Genomic DNA, 27,867 nt, shown 5'->3' on the forward strand with positions numbered 1-27,867 from the left:
TTTAAGATAGAAACTGTAGCTACCAATATAATGTGTAGTGATGTTTTCAAATTACTGTAAGTCTTGAACTATACAAAGTATTTCAATGGTTGGTGTAAGCTTCATCTACTTTCAGTCTCACAGATTCACGCTAGAAGCCAGTTGCACAGTTGACGGGGTTTTTAATATGTTTTCACAGTTCTCCAATAGATACTTTTGTGTTGACTTTTCAGTCGCTCCAATCCTCCTTCTCCTCCGCTCACTGTTAAAGACAACAGATGAGTAGATTAACACGTACCACCTGTGCAATCTAATCATCCGCCGGCTGTGTCTCGCCGTCAGCACATGCCAACGCCCCCGTCTGATAGCGCTCTGTTTTCAGCACCATGGACAGAGGCGGTGACCTTTACTCCTGCAAGCGCGCTGATGAAACTCCCTTTCCACAGTTGGAATCTGCGCTTTTGCGTTATATGCTAGTTACTATGGTAATCTAAGTCACAGCAGCTAAGAGGAACCAAGCAGTGTGGGTGGGAAGCGTTTCCACAGAGTGTTTCCAGAGCGGCCAGCCTTAAATGCGGGTGTCAGGGACAGACGCAGAAGGAGATTTTTACAACAAAGTTCTAAAGCTTAGTGATATATCAGATGTATCAGATTTTAGGTGGTTTTATTTTTTACTCTTCGCGTCCATATTTGGCTGTTTGTTGCATTTTTGTTGCGTTCCGCTTGATTGTGAAATATTTCGATCGAGAGGTAGTGTGACGTTCATATGTTGTCAATATTCAATGTTTTATCGTTCATAGTTTATATTGTAAATCCCACATTCTTTATTTTCATGCAAATTCTCATTTAAGATCGAAACTGTAGCTGCCTTTATAATGTATAGTAATGTTTTCAAATTACTGTAAGTCTTGAACTATACAGAGTATTTCAATGGTTGGTGTAAGCTTCGTCTACTTACAGTCTCACAGATTCACGCTAGAAGCCAGTTGCACAGTTGACGGGGTTTTTAATATGTTTTCACAGTTCTCCAATAGATACTTTTGTGTTGACTTTTCAGTCGCTCCAATCCTCTTTCTCCTCCGCTCACTGTTAAAGACAACAGATGAGTAGATTAACACGTACCACCTGTGCAATCTAATCCTCTGCCAGCTGTGTCTCGCCGTCAGCACATGCCAACGCCCCCGTCTGATAGCGCTCTGTTTTCAGCACCATGGACACAGGCGGTGACCTTTACTCCTGCAAGCGCGCTGATGAAACTCCCTTTCCACAGTTGGAATCTGCGCTTTTGCATTATATGCTAGTTACTATGGTAATCTAAGTCACAGCAGCTAAGAGGAACCAAGCAGTGTGGGTGGGGAGCGTTTCCACAGAGTGTTTCCAGAGCGGCCAGCCTTAAATGCGGGTGTCAGGGACAGACGCAGAAGGAGATTTTTACAACAAAGTTCTAAAGCTTAGTGATATATCAGATATATCAGATTTTAGGTGGGGTTTTTTTACTCTTCGCGTTCATATTTGGCTGTTTTGTTGCATTTTTGTTGCGTTCCGCTTGATATGTCGATCGAGAGGGAGTGTGACGTTCATATGTTGTCAATATTCAGTGTTTTATCGTTCATAGTTAATATTGTAAATCCCACATTCTTTATTTTCATGTAAATTCTCATTTAGTAAAAAAAATAAATAAATTGCATTCCGTTTTTAAGGCGGTGTGTCATAAGGTTTTTAGCATTCAATTGTGAGGTTTTGTGTTAGTGTTCCTAAAAATCAGATATACCGGCCCCCAGACCCATTCTTGTCTCAAAATGTGGCCCCCCCGAGTCCAAATAGGTGCCCAGGCCTGCTCTAGAGATACAGTATATTAAAAAGCTTCTTTGAATGCGGTTAAGGGAGGTACTCTGTATATTCATAAAACAATATTTACCGTTTTTACCTTTTACAATTGTGTTCTGCACTGTTGCATCATACTTAGAACAGTTTCTATTTGCTCAGGTTCCGCTCTAATAAATAAATTGTGATTGGATTTACAGACTCCGCCATGCAGAATAATAACTACACTCTGTTTTCTTTCTACTATTTAACTATATGGCTGTTGTGCCCTGTGATTGACTGCCGACCAATTCAGGGTGGACCTGCCTTTTCCCCCAAAATCAGATGGGAAAATAAAACAAAGCGGCAACAGTAAAAAAAAAAAAAAAAAGGATACCGTACCCAATGTGTTGTCTTAATTTGACATAAATGACATTGTGACACACTCTGTAGAATACATGTACCGTATTTTTCGGACTATAAGTCGCAGTTTTGGTCGGGGGTGGGGCAGGGGGCGTGGTTGGGGCGGGGCGTGGTTAAGAGGGGAGGAGTATATTTACAGCTAGAATTCACCAAGTCAAGTATTTCATATATATATATATATATATATATATATATATATATATATATATATATATATATATATATATATATATATATATATATATAAGAAATACTTGACTTTCAGTGAATTCTAGCTATGTATATATATATATATATATATATATATATATATATATATATATATATATATATATATATATATATATATATATATTTATATTAGGGATGTCCCGATCCGATATTTGGATCGGATCGGCTGCCGATATTTGCCAAAAATTGCGTATCGGCAAGGCATGGGAAAATGCCGATCCAGATCCAGTTTAAAAAAAAACTCCGGTCCGTGTTTTCCAACGCACCTATTTAAATAATGCATTCCACTTTTCTGCTGCTCCGTAATTTCCGTTCCGCATTTTCCAGCACACCTTCAACACATCCACAATTCTCACGCAGTTGCCTTTAGCTGCTGGCATTACACGACAGGCTCTTCTCACTCTTTCCTGTGTCTCCCTCTCACAGACAGCGAGCGCACCTTCTTACACACGTCACATACTGTCACGTCATATACGTATACGTCCTCTCCCAGCAGAGAGGTAGCAGCATGGCTAACGTTAGCTGTGATGCTAGCGCAGCCGCTAAGGTGCGCGCCTGCTCAAGCGTCCTCTGCGCACGGCAAATCTATGCCATGCACAAAGTCAAATAAAAAAATAACCGCATAACAATTTTCGACACACGGACACGACAGAGACAACAGTTTTCGTCATCATTGTTCAAATATTGTCACGTCTGTCGAGACGCTTATCTCCATTCGGTGCCACACGTCCAGACTCCACACCATCAAAATGGCAAACATTTCCACATCAACACCGTATGAAAAAATTAGTGATTTTTTTAGTTGTGATTTCCTTCTCTGCATGAAAGTTTAAAAGTAGCATATATTAATGCAGTATGAAGAAGAATGTTTTAATGTAGACATGCAAGCTTGAAAGAACATTTTGCATTTGTACCCTATATTTTAACTTTAGATTTATTCTCATATCAAACTCTTTTGGCTGTCTTTTTGACACTTACATCAGGCGCCCCCCTCCACACCCTGGATTATAAATAATGTAAATAATTCAATGTGATTATCTTGTGTGATGACTGTATTATGATGATAGTGTATATCTGATAGTATATATCTGTATCATGAATCAATTTAAGTGGACCCCGTCTTAAACAAGTTGAAAAACTTATTCGGGTGTTACCATTTAGTGGTCAATTGTACAGAATATGTACTTCACTGTGCAACCTACTAATAAAAGTCTCAATCAATCAAAACACAGAATCATCATACTGCTGTGATTATATGCATCAAGTGTTCATTCAAGGCTAAGGCAAAATATCGAGAGATATATTGTGTATCGCAATATGGCCTTAAAATATCGCAATATTAAAAAAAGGCCATATCGCCCAGCCCTAGTTCAATGATGCCATTTCTGTTTGTCATGTATAATTTTGTCTATTTTGTGTTTATCCTTGAATAAACAGGTCAGTTTCTTGTTACCAACCATTGTGTATTATTCAAACTCCCCTAATTCAGCTGGCTAGTTGTTATCAAGAGTACTAAAACATTTTTCAACATGATTCTGACAACTAAGTAGGCTAAATAACTTTAAACTTTAATACATGCTCGGATAGGCCAGTATCGGTCAGTATCGGTATCGGTCAGTATCGGTATCGGATCGGAAATGCAAAAACAATATCGGTATCGGATCGGAAGTGCAAAAACCTGGATCGGGACATCCCTAATATATATATATATTTTTATTTTTTTTATTTGATTTTTTTTATTATATATATATATATATATATATATATATATATATATATATATATATATATATATATATATATATATATATAAATAACAGAAATACTTGAATTTCAGTGTTCATTTATTTACACATATACACACACATAACACTCATCTACTCATTGTTGAGTTAAGGGTTCAATTGTCCATCCTTGTTCTATTCTCTGTCACTATTTTTCTAACCATGCGTTGAATTTCGGGAGTCTCCCGGAAAATCCGGGAGGGTTGGCAAGTATGCTCTTACCATAATATGTTACGTTAACATACCAGGCACGTTCTCAGTTGGTTATTTATACGTCATATAACGTACACTTATTCAGCCTGTTGTTCACTATTCTTTATTTATTTATTTAAATTGCCTTTCAAATGTCTATTCTTGGTGTTGGGTTTTATCAAATACATTTCCCCAAAAAATGCGACTTATACTCCAGTGCGACTTATATATGTTTTTTTCCTTCTTTATTATGCATTTTCGGTCGGTGCGACTTATACTCCAGTGCGACTTATACTACGAAAAATACGGTAATACAGATATCCTCAATGTTTTAAAGTTATTAGACAAAACAATAAGGGCCATTAGTTAAGTCCAGCCCATGCCCCTGCAAAGTTGGCCATGTTTTTCAAACAACCTTGCTGAGGCCCTGTCTATACAACTCCTTAAACGAATAACTATTTAGCCTAAACCTCTTGTCAGCCACACTAACCCATCGTTTCCACGGGTAAGTGCGCCGTCTATTTCTTGAATCTCCGGCTCTTAGCTCTGTATGGACTCATTGATCGTTTGTAAACTGAGTTCGGAGAGGAAATGACGTCAGAAACAACATGCCTACAGCCAGCTTCATAACAACCGTTTCCACTCAGAGGTGAACACTATCAATCAATAAATCAATGTTTACTTATATAGCCCTAAATCACAAGTGTCTCAAAGGGCTGCACAAGCCACAACGGCATCCTCGGCTCAGATCCCACATCAGGGCAAGAAAAAAACTCAACCCAATGGGATATTAATGAGAAACCTTGGAGGGGACCGCAGATGTGGGGACCCCCCCCCTGGGCGACCGGTGAAATGGATGTCGAGTGGATCTAGCATAATAGATAGCTTAGAGGTGACAGAGCTTTCGCCGTTGCTGCTCCCAAGCTCTGGAACGACCTACCCCTGAGTGTTAGACAAGCCTCCTCTCTTCCTGTTTTTAAATCTCTCTTAAAAACATACTTTTATTCCATGGCTTTTAACACTGAGTGATATCCATCCTGCAATGGCGCCCCATAGTACACCTGCTGTGAACCTGTTTTTATGTTTTTATTTATTCTATTTTAATTTTTTTTTTTTTTTTATCGTGTTCTGTTTGTGTTGTGTTGTGTTTGCTCGGTACTCGTTTTATCTTTTAACCTGTTCGTTGTACAGCACTTTGGCTACCCCTGTGGTAAATTGTAAATGTGCTTTATAAATAAAGTTGATTTGATTTGATTTGATTAATAATGTGAGAGTCTAGTCCAGGGGTCGGCAACCTTTACCAGTCAAAGAGCCATTTTGACCAGTTTCACAAATTAAAGAAAACAATGGGAGCCACAAAAGTCTTTTGAAATTTAAAATGAAATAACACTGCATACAAAGTTTTTTTGTGCTATGTATAAACCAGGGGTCTCAGACACGCGGCCCACACCTTAATATGAAAATTGAATGTTAGTGCGGCCCGCGGGTTTTATATGAATGGCGCTTGACAGCGTCATACTTGTCAACCCTCCCGATTTTTCCGGCAGACTACGAATTTTAGGGCAACTATTCTCTCGAACGTGCCGTGATAGTACAGCATTTACCGCCCACTACAACCAGCGTGCCGGCCCAGCCACACGTTGTTTAGGGCTTCTGGTTTCTCACGGAAGTGTGTGGTCAACAACCACACAGCCCGTATAAAAAACTGTAACACTCTTACTGTCATGTCTGTATTATCATGTTTTGTTTTAAGTCATGTTTTGTTTAGTTTCTGTCTTTTCACTCCCTTGTCTGGTCACCATGGCAACCATTAGTTTTCACCTGTCACGTCACGCACCTGTTTCACGTCTTGAGTCACGCACCTGTTTCGTTAATCATGTCTGTAGTATTTAAGTTCAGTGTTTTTCAGTTTGTCTTTCTGACGACCTCACACCACATTTATGCTCTGTCCATTGTTTCATGTCCATGTTCACGCTGCTCCTTTTTTGTCCAAGCCAAGTAAGTTTTTGTTCCATGTTTATAATCTTTTTGTTTTTCATAGTTTATTCTCCGCCACTGTGCGTGCTTTTCATTTGTACTTTTTGCTATAGTCTTTTGGTTTCATAGTTTATTATCCGCCACTGTGCGCGCTTTCATTTATCCCTTTTTTTTTATATATTAAATTGATACATTAAAACCCGCCATGTACCTTAATTCCCGTCTCGCCCGTGCCAACTTTCCGTTGCATCCCGGAAAAGCAAACTACCAAGATCAAGTCGTGACACTTACTAATAATGCGCCACACTGTGAACCCACACCAAACAAGAATGACAAACACATTTCGGGAGAACATCTGCACCGTAACACAACATAAACACAACAGAACAAATACCCAGAATCCCATGCAGCCCTAACTCTTCCGGGCTACATTGTACACCCCCGCTACCAAACCCCGCCCATCACAACCAACGCACAGAGAGGGGGGGTTGATGTGTGAGGGAGCAGCATCAAGGTATATATTGACGCTTACATAGGTCTGGTGATAATGTTCCCCTTTAAGGGCACCCATAACTGCGATGTGGCCCTCAGTGAAAACGAGTTTGACACCCTTAACCCTAAAATTACAGGGGGTTATTTCCAAAGTGCATTGAGTTGTGTGTAACATTTGAGGTCAATCAAATTGATGGCAGTCAATAACAATTTGACAAACTGATGTATTTGTCTGAAATGAATAGCTCGGGCAACACACAAGTGGTGTATGTTTTGTGCAAATGTTCACCCTTTTGTGTGCAGCGGTTCCACAAAAAAAAAAAATGTTTCCATATACAACTCGTATTGAACCCTCCCTTTGAAATGGACCTTTATTGGAACCTTGTCCACATTAAACATGCAATCACGGCATTGCACGTTATGAAAAAGCGGCGCAAATATAAAGACTCCCCTTTGGCTTTTCTTTTTGTACTCGGTGACGGCGCACTACCGTCCCCCCCCCCAAATTCCCCTCTCGGTTCTCTCTTCAATAGAGCTAAGTGTGCTGAGGCTGTCGCCATGGTAACGCACAAAGGCAGCGCCAGTGAACCTCCGAGTTGTATCCAACGTTTCTCAGGAAGAAAAGTAATCAGGGAACTTGTGTTTAGTATGCCAGGAGCGGCGCTGGCGACGGATAGAGAGGTGGAAGATGGTGGAGGAGAGGCAAAAGAGTTGGGAGGGGAAGGGGGAAGAAAACAAGAAACAAATATACACCAGCGGAGAAAGCAGCCGGTGATGGAGGGATAAAGAATGAGACGGGGGCAATGTAAAAGAAGTAAAACCAGAAGGAAAAATGGGAGGCATAAGAAGCAGGAGGTGCAGGAATTTAGTCGTAGTTCAGCATCTAAGAGACGTGTGCGTGGGGGGGGGGGGGGTGGCTAAGCGTGTTCAGTCATGCTCTTACGTCAGTCAGGAGCAAAGATGAGTCATAAAGGATTCAGCACCACCCCCAACCTACACCTCAATGTGTGTGTATGTGGGAGGAAATAGAAACACAGGCGTGGAGGACTGACGAGGCTGTTTTAACGTCACAGCTTCCGCTTGGACAAAGAAGTTGGCAGAGGCTCATGGCAGCAAGGCAGGATGCCTCCATCCTCCTATTTCCGCAGAAACCCACGTTATTATTCGGTCGTGTACTGCTGCAGTCACAATATTCGATACGCCTGCATGTTGTAATTCGATTGATAATCTTTTTTTTTTTTTTTTTTTAGCCTTGTGTGTGCATGCGTGGCACGATATTTCAGCGCTAAACACGTCATTAGTGTTACATCGGAGCAGCGGGGAAGCGTTCCAAACCGCCGCAGAGCAATTTGGAGGAGAGCTGTGTGACTGGCTCAAGGGCACCACCAGCTGTGCGTGCCCCATGTCAAATTGAGGGAATCGAACCGTGATCCTTTTGGTTCGCGGTTCGCTTTCTGCAACCGCTCCACCACAGCCGCCCTGCATGACATCCAATATAAATATTCTGCCTTTAATAACTTTTTTATTTTATTTTATTTTATTTGGCCTTTATTTAACCAGGTAAAATCCCATTGAGATCAAATATGATTATACAAACCCCGTTTCCATATGAGTTGGGAAATAGTGTTAGATGTAAATATAAACGGAATACAATGATTTGCAAATCCTTTTCAACCCATATTCAATTGAATGTACTACAAAGACAACATATTTGATGTTCAAACTCAATAATTAACTTAGGATTTCATGGCTGCAACACGTGCCAAAGTAGTTGGGAAAGGGCATGTTCACCACTGTGTTACATGGCCTTTCCTTTTAACAACACTCATTTGGGAACTGAGGAGACACATTTTTTAAGCTTCTCAGGTGGAATTCTTTCCCATTCTTGCTTGATGTACAGCTTAAGTTGTTCAACAGTCCGGGGGTCTCCGTTGTGGTATTTTAAGCTCCATAATGCGCCACACATTTTCAATGGGAGACAGGTCTGGACTACAGGCAGGCCAGTCTAGTACCCGCACTCTTTTACTATGAAGCCACGTTGATGTAACACGTGGCTTGGCATTGTCTTGCTGAAATAAGCAGGGGCGTCCATGGCAACGTTGCTTGGATGGCAACATATGTTGCTCCAAAACCTGTATGTACCTTTCAGCATTAATGGCGCCTTCACAGATGTGTAAGTTACCCATGTCTTGGGCACTAATACACCCCCATACCATCACAGATGCTGGCTTTTCAACTTTGCGCCTATAACAATCCGGATGGTTCTTTCCCTCTTTGACGTCCACAGTTTCCAAAAAACAATTTGAAATGTGGACTCGTCAGACCACAGAACACTTTTCACTTTGTATCAGTCCATCTTAGATGAGCTCAGGCCCAGCAAAGCCGACGGTGTTTTTGGGTGTTGTTGATAAACGGTTTTCGCCTTGCATAGGAGAGTTTTAACTTGCACTTACAGATGTAGCGACCAACTGTAGTTACTGACAGTGGGTTTCTGAAGTGTTCCTTAGCCCATGTGGTGATATCCTTTACAAACTGATGTCGCTTGTTGATGCAGTACAGCCTGAGGGATCGAAGGTCACGGGCTTAGCTGCTTACGTGCAGTGATTTCTCCAGATTCTCTGAACCCTTTGATGATATTACGGACCGTAGATGGTGAAATCCCTAAATTTCTTGCAATAGCTGGTTGAGAAAGGTTTTTCTTAAACTGTTCAACAATTTGCTCACGCATTTGTTGACAAAGTGTTGACCCTCGCCCCATCCTTGTTTGTGAATGACTGAGCATTTCATGGAATCTACTTTTATACCCAATCATGGCACGCACCCGTTCCTAATTAGCCTGCTCACCTGTGGGATGTTCCAAATAAGTGTTTGATGAGCATTCCTCAACTTTATCAGTATTTATTGCCACCTTTCCCAACTTCTTTGTCACGTGTTGCTGGCATCAAATTCTAAAGTTAATGATTATTTGCAAAAAAAAAATGTTTTTATCAGTTTGAACATCAAATATGTTGTCTTTGTAGCATATTCAACTGAATATGGGTTGAAAAGGATTTCCAAATCATTGTATTCCGTTTATATTTACATTTAACACAATTTCCCAACTCATATGGAAACGGGGTTTGTATATTGCTTCTATAGCAATATAGAATTGCTAGCCATTCCAAATGAGACAACACACAACCATCATTATCTGTCAACACAAGTGAGTAGCAAGATAATTGTGTTGTGCCTACAGTCAGCATAGTGCTCTGGGGCTGCATGAGTGCTGCCAACACTGGCAAGATGGGATTAATTGAGAAGAAACATGAAATCCAACATATCTAAAAAATAAAGGTACAACCAATCAATCAATCAATGTTTATTTATATGGCCCTAAATCACAAGTGTCTCAAAGGGCTGCACAAGCCACAACGACATCCTCGGTACAGAGCCCACATAAGGGCAAGGAAAAACTCACCCCAGTGGGATGTCGATGGTACAACATTTCTGTACCAAAAGGTGAATTTTTGAGAAATTTCTCTCAAAATTACAATATTGCTCTTTAAGAGGTCAGAAGTATACCTTTATACTACCAAAAAGGGTACAATTCGTACCACCCCAAGGGTAAATTATGCTTTGAAAAGTGTTTAGCTCTTAGACAAGGCCTATTATTTGTGTTATTTTAAATAGGGCACCCTGGTTGTAGTATCATTATAGTTACAGTTAATAAAGCCAATAATGGCATTTTTTGTGGTCACCTTTATTTAGAAAAGTAGCAAAAAGTAGCGAAAAGTAGCGAAATACTTTTGGTACCGGTTCCGGTACCAAAATATTGGTATCGGGACAACACTAATACACACACATCGAGCACCCTCTGGCAGAAATGTAGATCGGTGCCTATGCCGGTGCTCATGCATAAATTTGAGCAATAAAAGAAAATTAAAAGCCTGCTTTGGTTTCATTGCCTCCTCTTGGTAACAAAGCAAAGCAAACCTTCTTTTTTTTTTTTTTTTTTTTTTACAAGGAAAACAAACAGTGTCATAATGGAGGATGGAAGGAGAGCCACGCTTATCTCTCCAGAATAAAGCCGCTTGTAATGCTGTCAAATACAAACCCCGTTTCCATATGAGTTGGGAAATTGTGTTAGATGTAAATATAAACGGAATACAATGATTTGCAAATCATTTTCAACCCATATTCAGTTGAATATGCTACAAAGACAACATATTTGATGTTCAAACTCATAAACATTTTTTTTTTTTTGCAAATAATCATTAACTTTAGAATTTGATGCCAGCAACACGTGACAAAGAAGTTGGGAAAGGTGGCAATAAATACTGATAAAGTTGAGGAGTGCTCATCCAACACTTATTTGGAACATCCCACAGGTGTGTAGGCTAATTGGGAACAGGTGGGTGCCATGATTGGGTATAAAAGTAGATTCCATGAAATGCTCAGTCATTCACAAACAAGGATGGGGCGAGGGTCACCACTTTGTCAACAAATGCGTGAGCAAATTGTTGAACAGTTTAAGAAAAACCTTTCTCAACCAGCTATTGCAAGGAATTTAGGGATTTCACCATCTACGGTCCGTAATATCATCAAAGGGTTCAGAGAATCTGGAGAAATCACTGCACGTAAGCAGCTAAGCTCGTGACCTTCGATCCCTCAGACTGCACTGCATCAACAAGCGACATCAGTGTGTAAAGGATATCACCACATGGGCTCAGGAACACTTCAGAAAGCCACTGTCAGTAAGTACAATTGGTCGTTTATCAACAACACCCAGAAATGCCGTCGGCCTTGCTGGGCCTGAGCTCATCTCAGATGGACTGATACAAAGTGGAAAAGTGTTCTGTGGTCTGACGAGTCCACATTTCAAATTGTTTTTGGAAACTGTGGACGTCGTGTCCTCCGGACCAAAGAGGAAAAGAACCATCCGGATTGTTATAGGCGCAAAGTTGAAAAGCCAGCATCTGTGATGGTATGGGGGTGTATTAGTGCCCAAGGCATGGGTAACTTACACATCTGTGAAGGCGCCATTAATGCTGAAAGGTACATACAGGTTGTGGAGCAACATATGTTGCCATCCAAGCAACGTTACCATGGACGCCCCTGCTTATTTCAGCAAGACAATGCCAAGCCACGTGTTACATCAACGTGGCTTCATAGTAAAAGAGTGTGGGTACTAGACTGGCCTGCCTGTAGTCCAGACCTGTCTCCCGTTGAAAATGTGTGGCGCATTATGGAGCCTAAAATACCACAACGGAGACCCCCGGACTGTTGAACAACTTAAGCTGTACATCAAGCAAGAATGGGAAAGAATTCCACCTGAGAAGCTTAAAAAATGTGTCTCCTCAGTTCCCAAACGTTTACTGAGTGTTGTTAAAAGGAAAGGCCATGTAACACAGTGGTGAACATGCCCTTTCCCAACTACTTTGGCACGTGTTGCAGCCATGAAATTCTAAGTTAATTATTATTTGCAAAAAAAAAAAAAAAGTTTATGAGTTTGAACATCAAATATCTTGTCTTTGTAGTGCATTCAATTGAATATGGGTTGAAAAGGATTTGCAAATCATTGTATTCCGTTTATATTCACATCTAACACAATTTCCCAACTCATATGGAAACGGGGTTTGTATATGACATTAACACGAATGGAATACTTGAACGTGCGTATTACAACCTGTTAGGCAATCTTTTCAAAGCCTAACGAGATAAAATTAAGTCTTGTAACTAATTGCCTTTTCCTACTGTATGATCATCCTTTTCTAATTGTTTTTTAATTTGTCTTCACCTCATTCAATGCCAAACATTTGCACGCATTTAAATTGTATGCATTATTGTGTTTAATTTCACATAGATTACGCAGCTTTTTTTCCTCGTTCAGAATAATCAGAATATTAATTGAGTGCATCTAAGTCAGCGAGGAGAGGGATTTACTCACAGACGCACACACGCGCATGAAGAAGATTCGCTAGTTTTTGCTCCCATGGCAACACGGAGGGCAATTAAGGTTCCTGTGTGTCAGGGAGTGGGTGGAGTTAGTCACATAAGCCCCGCCCACACCACATCATTTCACGCTCTTTTTGGCTGGCCCAGTTGCCATGGATACAGCAGCCTCCATGTGGTCGCCACAAAAGAACCACTTCTGCTTTATTTGACCCACTTCTCCCTTTCTCTGTAATTTCGGAGCACGTACGGGGTCAAGTTTAGGGATGCATATTTATAAGGCAGGGAGAGGAGCGAGAAGGCGAGGAGAACGTGACGAGAGAGACGGGAACAGTAGAAACAATGGATGGATAGACCCGAATAGAAAAAAATGTTAAATACAAAATCATTGACACAATATTTTTTTAAAGACCTAAGATTAATTTGGTCTTTTCTGACATATAATAAATGTTGCTACAATATACTCATCAGGGTTTCCCCCTAAATTGCCAAGATACCTTTAGCGGTGGGGGTGGGGGTTAGGGGCGGGGTCACCTTGACGCCATTGCATCATTTACATAATGTGCTATGTTGATATTACTTTCTATAAAAAGGCAAAAAAAAATGTATACATTACTAGTGTTGTCCCGATACCAATATTTTGGTATCGGGACAACACTAGTATGTATTTCGATGCTTTTCGGTACTTTCCGATACTTTTCTAAATAAAGCGGACCACAAAAAATGACATAATTGGTTTTATTTTAAGAAAAAATCTTACGGTACATTAAACATATGTTTCTTATTGCAATTTTGTCCTTAAATAAAATAGTGAACATACAAGACTGGAGATGTCCGATAAATGCTTTAAAATGTAATATCGGAAATTATCGGTATCGGTTTCAAAAAGTTAAATTTATGACTTTTTAAAACGCCGCTGTGTACACGGACGTAGGGGGGAATTCAGAGCCGCAATAAACCTTAAAGGCACTGCCTTTGCGTGCCGGCCCAGTCACATAATATCTACGGCTTTTCACACACAAGTGAATGCAATTCATACTTGGTCAACAGCCATACAGGTCACACTGAGGGTGGCCGTATAAACAACTTGAACACTGTTTCAAATATGCGCCACACTGTGAACCCACACCAAACAAGAATGACAAACACATTTCGAGAGAACATCCGCACCGTAACACAACATAAACACGACAGAACAAATACCCAGAATCCCTTGCAGCACTAACTCTTCCGGGACGCTACAATATACACCCTCCCGCTAACCTCAACTTCCTCATGCTCTCTCAGGGTGAGCATGTCCCAAATTCCAAGCTGCTGTTTTGAGGCATGTTAAAAAAAAAATTATGCACTTTGTGACTTCAATAATAAATATGGCAGTGCCATGTTGGCATTTTTTTTCCATAACTTGAGTTGATTTATTTTTGGAAAACCTTGTTACATTGTTTAATGCATCCAGCGGGGCATCACAACAAAATTAGGCATAATAATGTTTTAATTCCACGACTATCGGTTGATATCGGAATTGGTAATTAAGAGTTGGACAATATCAGAATATCGGATATCGACAAAAAAGCCATTATCGGACATCTCTATACAAGACAATTTGTCTTTTTATAGTAAGTAAGCAAACAAAGGCTCCTAATTAGTCTGCTGACATATGCAGTAACATATTGTGTCATTTTCCATTCTATTAATTTTTCAACATTATTAAGGACAAGTGGTAGAAAATGAATTATTAATCCACTTGTTCATTTACGGTTAATATCTACTTACTTTCTCTTTTAACATGTTCTATCTACACTTCTGTTAAAATGTAATAACCATTTATTCTTCTGTTGTTTGGATGCTTTACATTAGTTTTGGATGATACCACAAATTTGGGTATCGATCCGATACCAAGTAGTTACAGGATCATACATTGGTCATATTCAAAGTCCTCATATGTCCAGGGACATATTTCCTGAGTGTATCCATCGTTTAAGGTCCCCCTCCTCGGATAATTTTTTACACGGGTAAGTGCGCCGTGTATTTCTTTAATCTCCGGCTCTTAGCTTTGTATGGAAACATTTGTTTGACAATCGTCTATATTTTTCACAATTTCAAAGTTTATGTAATAAACATTTTTACCGGCCCGAATAAAATGATTGGTGTTTACGGCGGTCACTCACCCGGTCTCGTCAACACGTACACCCAAGGAGCGCGTACACACATACAGAAGCAGTCCAAGAGAAGCAACAAAAATTTTGCAGTTCTTGTTACGATAGAATATACATTCAATAATGCTAACTATCCAAATTGCTATTATTAGCTAACAACACCTAAAGCTAGTGTGGGTGCATGTGTTTCGCAGTGTTGGGACTGTAACGCCGTTAGTTTCGGCGGTAACTAGTTATCTAACGCGTTATTTTTTATATTCAGTAACTCAGTTAACTTTACTACATGATGCGTTACTGCGTTATTTTATGTTATTTTTTATGTAGTATCGGCTAGAAACAGAAGATCTGAGTGTGTTTTATTGGAGCGCTGCGGTGTCGTTCCTCTGTGTCACAAGGAAAAGAAAAGACGTGCTTTGTGTGGGTCGGGGCTGGCTGGGGGCTCCCAGACTGTAGTTGAGGGGCGCAGGGGTGACGTTCCTCCAGGGCCTATGTACTTCGGGGCTAACAACCTTCACTTTACCCGGAAGTGGGTCTTTACAGCTGAAGGTGAATGACGAGGCCGGCGGTTTGTTGCAACTTTGTGACTTTATTGGACGCGGCCTTCCACCAAGTTAGAGCACCTGCATGCACTCACTGTCGCCGTTCCCTCACCTCTCTCGCCCACTCACTCACTGACGTCACTCACCTCACATGCTGTCATATCTTAAAGGGCCACACACACACACATACGCTACTCTCATAGCAACTAACAAGACATCGTGGTGAAACCAGAAGTCGAATTTCTTAACATGGAGACATTCTCAATACTTTTCTTTTGTCGAGCACAAAAAAAATAACATTTTCGTTAAATGTAAGTTGTGTCTTGGATCAAAGATCCTACCTACTTAAAGTTAAAGTTAAAGTGCCATTATGTTGCAGCTATTTAAAATAGTTTTGTCAATTTGTTCTAAATTGGCCCTTTGAAACATATCTTTGTCTTTGTGTGTTGTATGTAGACCACATTGCTTAGCAGAGTTCAGTGATGCAAATGCATGTCAAGTTAATCAACACATTGTATTATTCTCCAGTGCAATAAGAGTACTGAAATGAAGGCTAAAAGGGCATTAATGGGAGCCTTAAAAAAAAAAAGAAGAAGTAACTAAATAGTTACTTTTCACAGAAACGCATTACTTTTTGGTGTAAGTAACTGAGTTAGTAACTGAGTTACTTTTGAAATAAAGTAACTAGTAACTGTAACAAGTTACTGGTTTTCAGTAACTAACCCAACACTGGTGTTTCGTACGTACGTAATTACCTCATATACGTACGAGAAGCCGTAAGAGGGCGGAACATAACGCTTAAAATACATTGGAAAGTTTGCACCCTCGAGGCATTTGTGTAAATGTTGCAAACAGCCCCTTTAAGTAAAGCTATTAGCCATAGAGCTCCGTCCCCTTTGCTTCAGGCTATGAGAAAACACAAAAAAGGTAGGATTCGGTATTTTTTTTTCATCTAATCTTGGCATGCGCATAATACATACTGGGGGTGGGGGGGTGGGGGGGTGGGGGGCGTGGTTAAGAGGGGAAGAGTATATTTACAGCTAGAATTCACCAAGTCAAGTATTTTATGTGTGTATATATGTATATATATATATATATATATATATATATATATATATATATATATATATATAAGAAATACTTGACTTTCAGTGAATTCTAGCTATAAATATATATTTCTTTTATTATATATATATATATATATATATATATATATATATATATATATAAACAAGAGAAATACTTGAATTTCAGTGTTCATTTATTTACACATATACACACATAACACTCATCTACTCATTGTTGAGTTAAGGGTTGAATTGTCCATCCTTGTTCTATTCTCTGTCACTATTTTTCGAACTGATGATGCATTGCTGTGTGGCACGCACAAAAGTGCCTTCATCAAATGCACTAGATGGCAGTATTGTCCTGTTTAAGAGTGTCACAACATTGCTGTTTACGGCAGACGAATTGCTTTACGGTAGAGGAAAACACGTCACTTAGGTCCGCATGGAGCTGGAGGAGGCGCGACCTCCAGCTCCGCCTGAATTTCGGGAGATTTTCTGGAGAAAATTTGTCCCGGGAGGTTTTCGGGAGAGGAGCTGAATTTCGGGAGTCTCCCGGAAAATCCGGGAGGGTTGGCAAGTATGGCATAATAACACAGACGTGTTGTAATTAACACAAAATTGGTCTATAGACTCAAACCATAACCATAACCATAATTCCTCTGTGCTTATATGTATTACCCAGTGGCGGGCGTTGCGCTTCCCACCTAGGCTTTCAGTGAGGTCCGACTTCAATGATTACCTCTCAAAATACCATAATTGATGTCACCACATGACCATTGCCGGAGAAATACTATACAGGAACACATTTACACCCTACGGAGCATTGAATCACATAAACCGTGTACAAAACGGGTTATTTTCTGTATTTAATGCATCAGCAATTAAAACTGTCAAAAATAAAATTGCAAAAAAAAAAACATATTAAAAGTGAAAAAATAAAATATTTGAACTCACAATTTATAGAACCCATTCGACAGTGAACAAAAGTTTTAGCAACTGCTGTGTAAAGGAAAAGGGGTAGGATTAAATAAGCTCTGCTTCTTCTTACTCCTTTTCGAACATGTTGAATAGAGAAACTGGAAATTGTGATTTACATGCTGTTGCTTGTTTACTTCTGATGCAGTCAGTAGTCATTTTTTCAACTTCTTTAATCATAAACGTGGTGTTTCCTCAAGGTTCCATTTTCTTTTTCATCATTTGGGCTGTTTAACTGGTGGCTCGCCAGTTCAGTTAAATAAAAAAACTTGTGAAAGACTCACATTTTTGCAGCAGATTCTTAAAACCCCTAAAGTGCTGTCATAGAATGACCTTTGACTACCATTTCCGTTGGAGGTCCTAACAAACAGCAGAGCACTCATGTAACTCTGACAAACTAAATGGACAAAAATCCAATATCCATTCTCCGCACTGCAAAAACTGAAATCTAAGTAAGATTAAATATCTCAAATAAGGGTGATATTTGCTTATTTTCTGTCTTATAAGATAATTCTTCTCACTAAGCAGATTTTATGTTAGTGTTTTACTTGTTTTAAGTTGGTCCTAAATGATCTCAGTAAGATATTACAGCTTGTTGCTGAGATTTGATGACCTATATTGAGTAAAACATGCTTGAAACTAGAATATCAACTGTTGCAAAGCTGTGTCATCAACACTCACAAGTATAAAACTACTTTTTTAAAGTAATAATTTCTTATTTCAAGCATGAAAAAAAAATCATGATGCCGAGCACATATCATTATGTCAAGATAATGGCACTAGCATTTACTTAATTTAAGAATATTTTTCAACATATTGAGCAAAAAGGTCTCGTTTTTTTTCTATCAAGAAAAGTGCACTTGTTATTAGTGAGAATATACTTATTTTAAGGTATTTTTGGGTTCATTGAAATTAGCTGATTTTACTTGTTTTGGAATGTTTTGACAAGCCAAATTTTCTTGTTCTATTGGCAGATAATGTTGCTTAGTTCAAATAAAATACTCCTAATTTATTTTTTTATTTTTTATTTTTAATGGTTTTTGAACACTGACTTTTTGCAGGTAGGCCTTCAGTGATTACCTCTCAAATTACCATAATTGATGTCACCACATGACCATTGCCGGAGGAATACTTTACAGGAGCACATTTACACCCAATCACATTGTCAGGACGTGGACTATGGTGTGTTTGTTTTCCCGAGATGCAAGTAAAGCTGGACTGGTCATGGCGTGAAGGTAAATACATATTTATTTATAACACTCAAAGGAACAAAAAGCGCGCTCAAGGCGGATGTACAAACTTGACTAACGAAACAAAAAGACTTGCATGTGGGCAAAAAACTGTGAACAATTAAACAAAAACACTAACTGTGGCATTAATAGAAAAAACTTACTTGGACATGGCATGAAGTGCGCAGAGGTAGACGGACTGTGACAGGGGTATGAATGCGGGATGTCGCCAGCAGTGTTGGGACTAACGCGTTACAAAGTAACGCGTTACTGTAACGCGTTACTGTAACGCCGTTAGATTCGGCGGTAACTAGTAATCTAACGCGTTATTTTTTTATATTCAGTAATTCAGTTACCGTTACTACATGATGCGTTACTGCGTTATTTTACGTTACTTTTTTTGTAGTATAAAGTGTGTTTTATCGGAGGGCTGCTGTGTCATCGTTCTGATTCTTCTTGTGTCACAAGCCGGAGAAGAGAGAGAGACGCGCTCTGTGTGTGAGTGTGTGGAGGGAGGAGAGGGGGGAGGGGGGCGTGTCTGATCATGGCGGAGCCAGAAGTCGAGTTTGCTAACATGGAGATATTTTCACTACTTTTCTTTTGTCGAGCACAAAGAAAATAACAATTTAGTTAAATGTAAATTGTGCTTTGGATCAAAGATGCCATCTACTGCCCAAAACAGCAATTCAAATCTGCTGAAACAAGCTACATAGCAACATGCTTCGACGAAGCTAGTAAAGAGAGACAGAGACTCCAATGACACTTCACCACGTAAGGATTAACTCTGCCTCTGCTCATCTTTCAGAACTGAAGGTACACACACTCTGTCAATCATAAAGAGGGATGCTAGTGGGCCAGGCCAATCTTTCCTTATCTCTAAACTAAAACTGGGGAAATGTGTAGAGTGTTCTGGGCTTCAGACATGATTTTGTGTCAGAATTTCTTGAGGAAAAAATGCCTGGTTAGGCTTTGTGTATGTAGTGTGTGCCTTTCTTGCTTTACAGCTATGCTGTTATTATGCTGTTTGTTACTTATGTATGTTATGTTGCAGCTATTTAAAATAGTTTTGTCAATTTGTTCTGGCCAGGAACAAATTGGCCTTTGTAACATATCTTTGTCTTTGTGTGTTGTATGTCGACCACATTGCTTAGCAGAGTTCAGTGATACAAATGTATGTCAAGTTGATCAACAGATTGTATTATTCTCCAGTGCAATAACAGTACTGAAATAAAGGCTAAAAGGGCATTAATTGGAGCTTTAAAAAAAAAAGAAGAAAAAAAGAAGTAACTAAATAGTTACTTTTCACAGTAACACATTACTTTTTGGTGTAAGTAACTGAGTTAGTAACTGAGTTACTTTTGAAATGAAGTAACTAGTAACTATAATTAGTTACTGTTTTTCAGTAACTAACCCAACACTGGTCGCCAGCACGACGAACTGAAAACAATGAACTTAAATACTATAGACATGATTAGTGAAAGCAGGTGCGTGACTCAAAACGTGAAACAGGTGCGTGACGTGACAGGTGAAAACTAATGGTTGCTATGGTGACAAAACAAAACAAAAGTGCACAAAAAGTTCAAAAACAAAACCGAACATGACTAAAACAAAACATGATCATACAGACATTACACATAAACATTATACAAAACGGGTTATTTTCTGTATTTAACGCATCAGCAATTAAAACATATCTTATGTGGCACTGTCAAAATTAAAATTGCAAAAAATAGAAAACATGTACTCATATAGTAGTACAGTTGGCACAGTACAGTAAACTGAGTTAATATTTAAACATTCAACATGTGACATTTCTAACCATTTTGAACAGAAATAGTTCATGCACATTCAGATGAATTCTTCAAAATTACAATTAAATTTTTTTTGGCGGAGTTCCGGGCTGTATATATGCACACTAATTGACTGAAAGAGCACGCACTTGGCGCGATGATGTTATGTTGTCGATGGAAAAATGCATTTTTATACCATATGATTTGCCTGAGCGGCTAGTAGACCCCGAGAGTAACAAGCGGTTGCCTTGTTGAATTTCCATTAAGAACAATACATTTGTTTTTAGTATAAGTAAATGTAATGCCGAGCGCATATCATTATGTCAAGATAATGGCACTAGCATTTACTTAATTTAAGAATATTTTTCAACATATTGAGCAAAAGGTCTCATATTTTTTTTCTATCAAGAAAAGTGCACTTTAGTGAGAATATACTTGTTTTAAGGTATTTTTGGTTTCATTGAAGTTAGCTAATTTAACCGTATTTTTCGGACTATAAGTCGCAGTTTTTTTCATAGTTTGGCCGGGGGTGCGACTTATACTCAGGAGCGACTTATGTGTGAAATTATTAACACATTACCGTAAAATATAAAAAAATTATATTATTTAGCTCATTCACGTAAGAGACCAGACGTGTAAGATTTCATGGGATTTAGCGATTAGGAGTGACAGATTGTTTGGTAAACGTATATCATGTTCTATATGTTATAGTTATTTGAATGACTCTTACCATAATATGTTACGTTAACATACCAGGCACGTTCTCAGTTGGTTATTTATGCCTCATATAACGTACACTTATTCAGCCTGTTGTTCACTATTCTTTATTTATTTTAAATTGCCTTTCAAATGTCTATTCTTGGTGTTGGGTTTTATCAAATAAATTTCCCCCAAAAATGCGACTTATATATGTTTTTTTCCTTCTTTATTATGCATTTTCAGCCGGTGCGCCTTATACTCCGGAGCGACTTATAGTCCGAAAAATACGGTACTTGTTTTAGAAAGTCTTAACAAGCCATATTTTCTTGTTCTGTTGGCAGATCATTTTGCTGAGTTCAAATAAAATACCCCTCATTTTTGTATTTTTTTTTTCTTGTTTTTGAACACTGACTTTTTGCAGTGCGGAATAGACAAAAAAGGGACTAACAGTGAAGGGAGAAGTCCGACCTGGAAATGTGACCCTTGAAACATTTCAGTTGAATATCCTTTCTCTAAACAGTTGCTGGAAATCTCATCAGCTTTTTAGTTATGCTGGTAACATCCATTGAAAACAAGCGTAACCTCTTCCGTAAGAAACATTAAAACAAGTGGCCGAGCACTTCAGAGGCCGGTATTAATATTTCAGACCTTCAGGGGAAATGATCAGCTATGATGAATAAAACAAAACATCTAATGGGCATGACCATGTTGAGACACGTAAGTGAATCAAATGTTATTTGAGATCAAGGGGAGAGAATATAACTTGGTAGGAGAATAAATGCAGCCTGTTGGTTTTCCCAATTTGAAACATGGAGCGGCAATGTATTCCATTTCAATGCTTTCCCAAAGATAAAGAAAAGATTATAATTAAAGCTGCAAGCAACGATGAAGGGACATAAAATCCAAACCGGAGCAGTAATTAAAACTCTTTGGTCAACTTTTAATCAGAAGGGTTCAATCTCTCTCCTGTGCTAGTTTGAAGCCGACACGACAAACGCGCTCAGAGGAGATAATGTTTGAAAAAAGGTGACCGGTTTTTACAAAACTTTTGTTTTGAAGGGGGAATTGCAAACTTCCTGTAGATTTTTGCTGGAGGTTGTCACTATATGAAATGTAGGTCTAAGTAAGACCTGCATAGAGGTTTTTGTTTCATTTCTCTACGACATTCCTACTGGAAGTTACAGGCAGTTTTGTCTGTGTTTTCTTCCTAGGAGCAGTTTTGTCTGTGTTTTATTCCTAGGGGGTGCTAGAGCGCAATTTTGAGTTTTGGGGTTTGCTTTTTTTATTAGATCGCAATTTTTGCTAGTCCTGATGTGTGTGTCCAGTTTGGTGAGTTTTGAAGCATGTTAAGGGGGTCAAATTACAGCTCAAAGAGGCAAAAGTGACTGTTTTTACAAAACATTTGTTTTGAAGGGGGAGTTGCCAACTTCCTGTTGATTTTAGCTGAAGGATGTCATTGTATCTACATAGAGGTTTTTGTTTCATGTCGCTACGACATTCCTACTGGAAGTTACAGGCAGTTTTGTCTGTGTTTTTTTCCTAGGGGGCGCTAGAGCGCATTTTTAAGTTTTGGGGCTAGGTTTTTTTTATTAGATCGCAATTTTTGCCAGTCCTGATGTGTGTGTCAAATATGGTGAGTTTTGAAGCATGTTAAGAGGGTCAAATTACAGCTCAAAGAGGCGGCGGTATAATAATAATAACAACTTTTTTTTGAAGGGGGATTGCAAACTTCCTGTAGATTTTTGCTGGGGGTTGTCAGTGTATGAAATGTAGGTCTAAGTGAGACCTACATAGATGTTTTTGTTTCATGTCTCTACGCCATTCCTACTGGAAGTTACAGGCAGTTTTGTCTGAGTTTTCTTCCTAGGAGCAGTTTTGTCTGTGTTTTATTCCTAGGTGGTGCTAGAGCGCAATTTTGAGTTTTGGGGTTTGCTTTTTTTATTAGATCGCAATTTTTGCCAGTCCTGATGTGTGTGTCCAGTTTGGCGAGTTTTGAAGCATGTTAAGGGGGTCAAATTACAGCTCAAAGAGGCAAAAGTGACTGTTTTTACAAAACATTTGTTTTGAAGGGGGAGTTGCCAACTTCCTGTTGATTTTAGCTGAAGGATGTCATTGTATCTAGGTCTAAATGAGACCTGCATAGAGGTTTTTGTTTCATGTCGCTACGACATTCCTACTGGAAGTTACAGGCAGTTTTGTCTGTTTTTTTCCTAGGGGGCGCTAGAGCGCATTTTTAAGTTTTGGGGCTAGGTTTTTTTATTAGACTGCAATTTTTGCCAGTCCTGATGTGTGTGTCAAATATGGTGAGTTTTGAAGCATGTTAAGAGGGTCAAATTACAGCTCAAAGATAATAATAATAATAACAACTTTCTTTTTGAAGGGGGATTGCAAACTTCCTGTTAATTTTTGCTGGGGGTTGTCAGTGTATGAAATGTAGGTCTAAGTGAGACCTACATAGATGTTTTTGTTTCATGTCTCTACGACATTCCTACTGGAAGTTACAGGCAGTTTTGTCTGAGTTTTCTTCCTAGAAGCAGTTGTGTCTGTGTTTTCTTCCTAGGGGGCGGTAGAGCGCAATTTTGAGTTTTGGGGTTGGATTTTTTTATTAGATCGCAATTTTTGCCAGTCCTGATGTGTGTGTTCAGTTTGGTGAGTTTTGAAGCATTTTAAGGGGGTCAAATTACAGCTCAAAGAGGCAAAAGTGACTGTTTTTACAAAACATTTGTTTTGAAGGGGAAGTTGCCAACTTCCTGTTGATTTTAGCTGAACGATGTCATTGTATCTAGGTCTAAGTGAGACCTACATAGAGGTTTTTGTTTCATGTCGCTACGACATTCCTACTGGAAGTTACAGGCAGTTTTGTCTGTGTTTTTTTCCTAGGGGGCGCTAGAGCGCATTTTTAAGTTTTGGGGCTAGGTTTTTTTATTAGATCGCAATTTTTGCCAGTCCTGATGTGTGTGTCAAATATGGTGAGTTTTGAAGCATGTTAAGAGGGTCAAATTACAGCTCAAAGATAATAATAATAACAACTTTCTTTTTGAAGGGGGATTGCAAACTTCCTGTTGATTTTTGCTGGGGGTTGTCAGTGTATAAAATGTAGGTCTAAGTGAGACCTACATAGATGTTTTTGTTTCATGTCTCTACGACATTCCTACTGGAAGTTACAGGCAGTTTTGTCTGAGTTTTCTTCCTAGGAGCAGTTGTGTCTGTGTTTTCTTCCTAGGGGGCGGTAGAGCGCAATTTTGAGTTTTGGGGTTGGATTTTTTTATTAGATCGCAATTTTTGCCAGTCCTGATGTGTGTGTTCAGTTTGGTGAGTTTTGAAGCATTTTAAGGGGGTCAAATTACAGTTCAAAGAGGCAAAAGTGACTGTTTTTACAAAACATTTGTTTTGAAGGGGAAGTTGCCAACTTCCTGTTGATTTTAGCTGAACGATGTCATTGTATCTAGGTCTAAGTGAGACCTACATAGAGGTTTTTGTTTCATGTCGCTACGACATTCCTACTGGAAGTTACAGGCAGTTTTGTCTGTGTTTTTTTCCTAGGGGGCGCTAGAGCGCATTTTTAAGTTTTGGGGCTAGGTTTTTTTATTAGATCGCAATTTTTGCCAGTCCTGATGTGTGTGTCAAATATGGTGAGTTTTGAAGCATGTTAAGAGGGTCAAATTACAGCTCAAAGATAATAATAATAACAACTTTCTTTTTGAAGGGGGATTGCAAACTTCCTGTTGATTTTTGCTGGGGGTTGTCAGTGTATAAAATGTAGGTCTAAGTGAGACCTACATAGATGTTTTTGTTTCATGTCTCTACGACATTCCTACTGGAAGTTACAGGCAGTTTTGTCTGAGTTTTCTTCCTAGGAGCAGTTGTGTCTGTGTTTTCTTCCTAGGGGGCGGTAGAGCGCAATTTTGAGTTTTGGGGTTGGATTTTTTTATTAGATCGCAATTTTTGCCAGTCCTGATGTGTGTGTTCAGTTTGGTGAGTTTTGAAGCATGTGAAGGGGGTCAAATTACAGCTCAAAGAGGCAAAAGTGACTGTTTTTACAAAACATTTGTTTTGAAGGGGAAGTTGCCAACTTCCTGTTGATTTTAGCTGAACGATGTCATTGTATCTAGGTCTAAGTGAGACCTGCATAGAGGTTTTTGTTTCATGTCGCTACGACATTCCTACTGGAAGTTACAGGCAGTTTTGTCTGTTTTTTTCCTAGGGGGCGCTAGAGCGTATTTTTAAGTTTTGGGGCTAGGTTTTTTATTAGATCGCAATTTTTGCCAGTCCTGATGTGTGTGTCAAATATGGTGAGTTTTGAAGCATGTTAAGAGGGCCAAATTACAGCTCAAAGAGGCGGCAGTATAATAATAATAACAACTTTTTTTTTGAAGGGGGATTGCAAACTTCCTGTAGATTTTTGCTGGGGGTTGTCAGTGTATGAAATGTAGGTCTAAGTGAGACCTACATAGATGTTTTTGTTTCATGTCTCTACGACATTCCTACTGGAAGTTACAGGCAGTTGTGTCTGAGTTTTCTTCCTAGGGGGCGGTAGAGCGCAATTTTGAGTTTTGGGGTTGGATTTTTTTTTATTAGATCGCAATTTTTGCCAGTCCTGATGTGTGTGTTCAGTTTGGTGAGTTTTGAAGCATTTTAAAGGGGTCAAATTACAGCTCAAAGAGGCAAAAGTGACTGTTTTTACAAAACATTTGTTTTGAAGGGGAAGTTGCCAACTTCCTGTTAATTTTAGCTGAATGATGTCATTGTATCTAGGTCTAAGTGAGACCTGCATAGAGGTTTTTGTTTCATGTCGCTACGACATTCCTACTGGAAGTTACAGGCAGTTTTGTCTGTTTTTTTCCTAGGGGGCGCTAGAGCGTATTTTTAAGTTTTGGGGCTAGGTTTTTTATTAGATCGCAATTTTTGCCAGTCCTGATGTGTGTGTCAAATATGGTGAGTTTTGAAGCATGTTAAGAGGGCCAAATTACAGCTCAAAGAGGCGGCAGTATAATAATAATAACAACTTTTTTTTTGAAGGGGGATTGCAAACTTCCTGTAGATTTTTGCTGGGGGTTGTCAGTGTATGAAATGTAGGTCTAAGTGAGACCTACATAGATGTTTTTGTTTCATGTCTCTACGACATTCCTACTGGAAGTTACAGGCAGTTGTGTCTGAGTTTTCTTCCTAGGGGGCGGTAGAGCGCAATTTTGAGTTTTGGGGTTGGATTTTTTTTTATTAGATCGCAATTTTTGCCAGTCCTGATGTGTGTGTTCAGTTTGGTGAGTTTTGAAGCATTTTAAAGGGGTCAAATTACAGCTCAAAGAGGCAAAAGTGACTGTTTTTACAAAACATTTGTTTTGAAGGGGAAGTTGCCAACTTCCTGTTAATTTTAGCTGAATGATGTCATTGTATCTAGGTCTAAGTGAGACCTGCATAGAGGTTTTTGTTTCATGTCGCTACGACATTCCTACTGGAAGTTACAGGCAGTTTTGTCTGTTTTTTTCCTAGGGGGCGCTAGAGCGCATTTTTAAGTTTTGGGGCTAGGTTTTTTATTAGATCGAAATTTTTGCCAGACCTGATGTGTGTGTCAAATATGGTGAGTTTTGAAGCATGTTAAGAGGGTCAATTTACAGCTCAAAGAGGCGGCGGTATAATAATAATAACAACTTTTTTTTTGAAGGGGGATTGCAAACTTCCTGTAGATTTTTGCTGGGGGTTGTCAGTGTATAAAATGTAGGTCTAAGTGAGACCTACATAGATGTTTTTGTTTCATGTCTCTACGACATTCCTACTGGAAGTTACAGGCAGTTTTGTCTGAGTTTTCTTCCTAGAAGCAGTTGTGTCTGTGTTTTCTTCCTAGGGGGCGGTAGAGCGCAATTTTGAGTTTTGGGGTTGGATTTTTTTATTAGATCGCAATTTTTGCCAGTCCTGATGTGTGTGTTCAGTTTGGTGAGTTTTGAAGCATTTTAAGGGGGTCAAATTACAGCTCAAAGAGGCAAAAGTGACTATTTTTACAAAACATTTGTTTTGAAGGGGGAGTTGCCAACTTCCTGTTGATTTTCGCTGAAGTATGTCATTGTATCTAGGTCTAAGTGAGACCTGCATAGAGGTTTTTGTTTCATGTCGCTACGACATTCCTACTGGAAGTTACAGGCAGTTTTGTCTGTGTTTTTTTCCTAGGGGGCGCTAGAGCGCATTTTTAAGTTTTGGGGCTAGGTTTTTTATTAGATCGCAATTTTTGCCAGTCCTGATGTGTGTGTCAAATATGGTGACTTTTGAAGCATGTTAAGAGGGTCAAATTACAGCTCAAAGAGGCGGCGGTATAATAATAATAACAACTTTTTTTTGAAGGGGGATTGCAAACTTTCTGTTGATTTTTGCTGGGGATTGTCAGTGTATGAAATGTAGGTCTAAGTGAGACCTACATAGATGTTTTTGTTTCATGTCTCTACGCCATTCCTACTGGAAGTTACAGGCAGTTTTGTCTGAGTTTTCTTCCTAGAAGCAGTTGTGTCTGTGTTTTCTTCCTAGGGGGCGGTAGAGCGCAATTTTGAGTTTTGGGGTTTGCTTTTTTTATTAGATCGCAATTTTTGCCAATCCTGATGTGTGTGTCCAGTT

At 39.2% G+C, this 27,867-nt stretch overlaps 1 protein-coding gene across 4 annotated transcripts in view; it reads left to right on the forward strand.

The window, feature by feature from the left end:
• Positions 1–27,867, forward strand: part of ntrk2a (neurotrophic tyrosine kinase, receptor, type 2a) — a 261,742-nt gene that overhangs the window by 204,650 nt on the left and 29,225 nt on the right. The window lies entirely within an intron of this gene.

This window comes from Nerophis lumbriciformis, linkage group LG33 (assembly GCF_033978685.3).
Source record: "Nerophis lumbriciformis linkage group LG33, RoL_Nlum_v2.1, whole genome shotgun sequence".
Taxonomy (NCBI): domain Eukaryota; kingdom Metazoa; phylum Chordata; class Actinopteri; order Syngnathiformes; family Syngnathidae; genus Nerophis; species Nerophis lumbriciformis.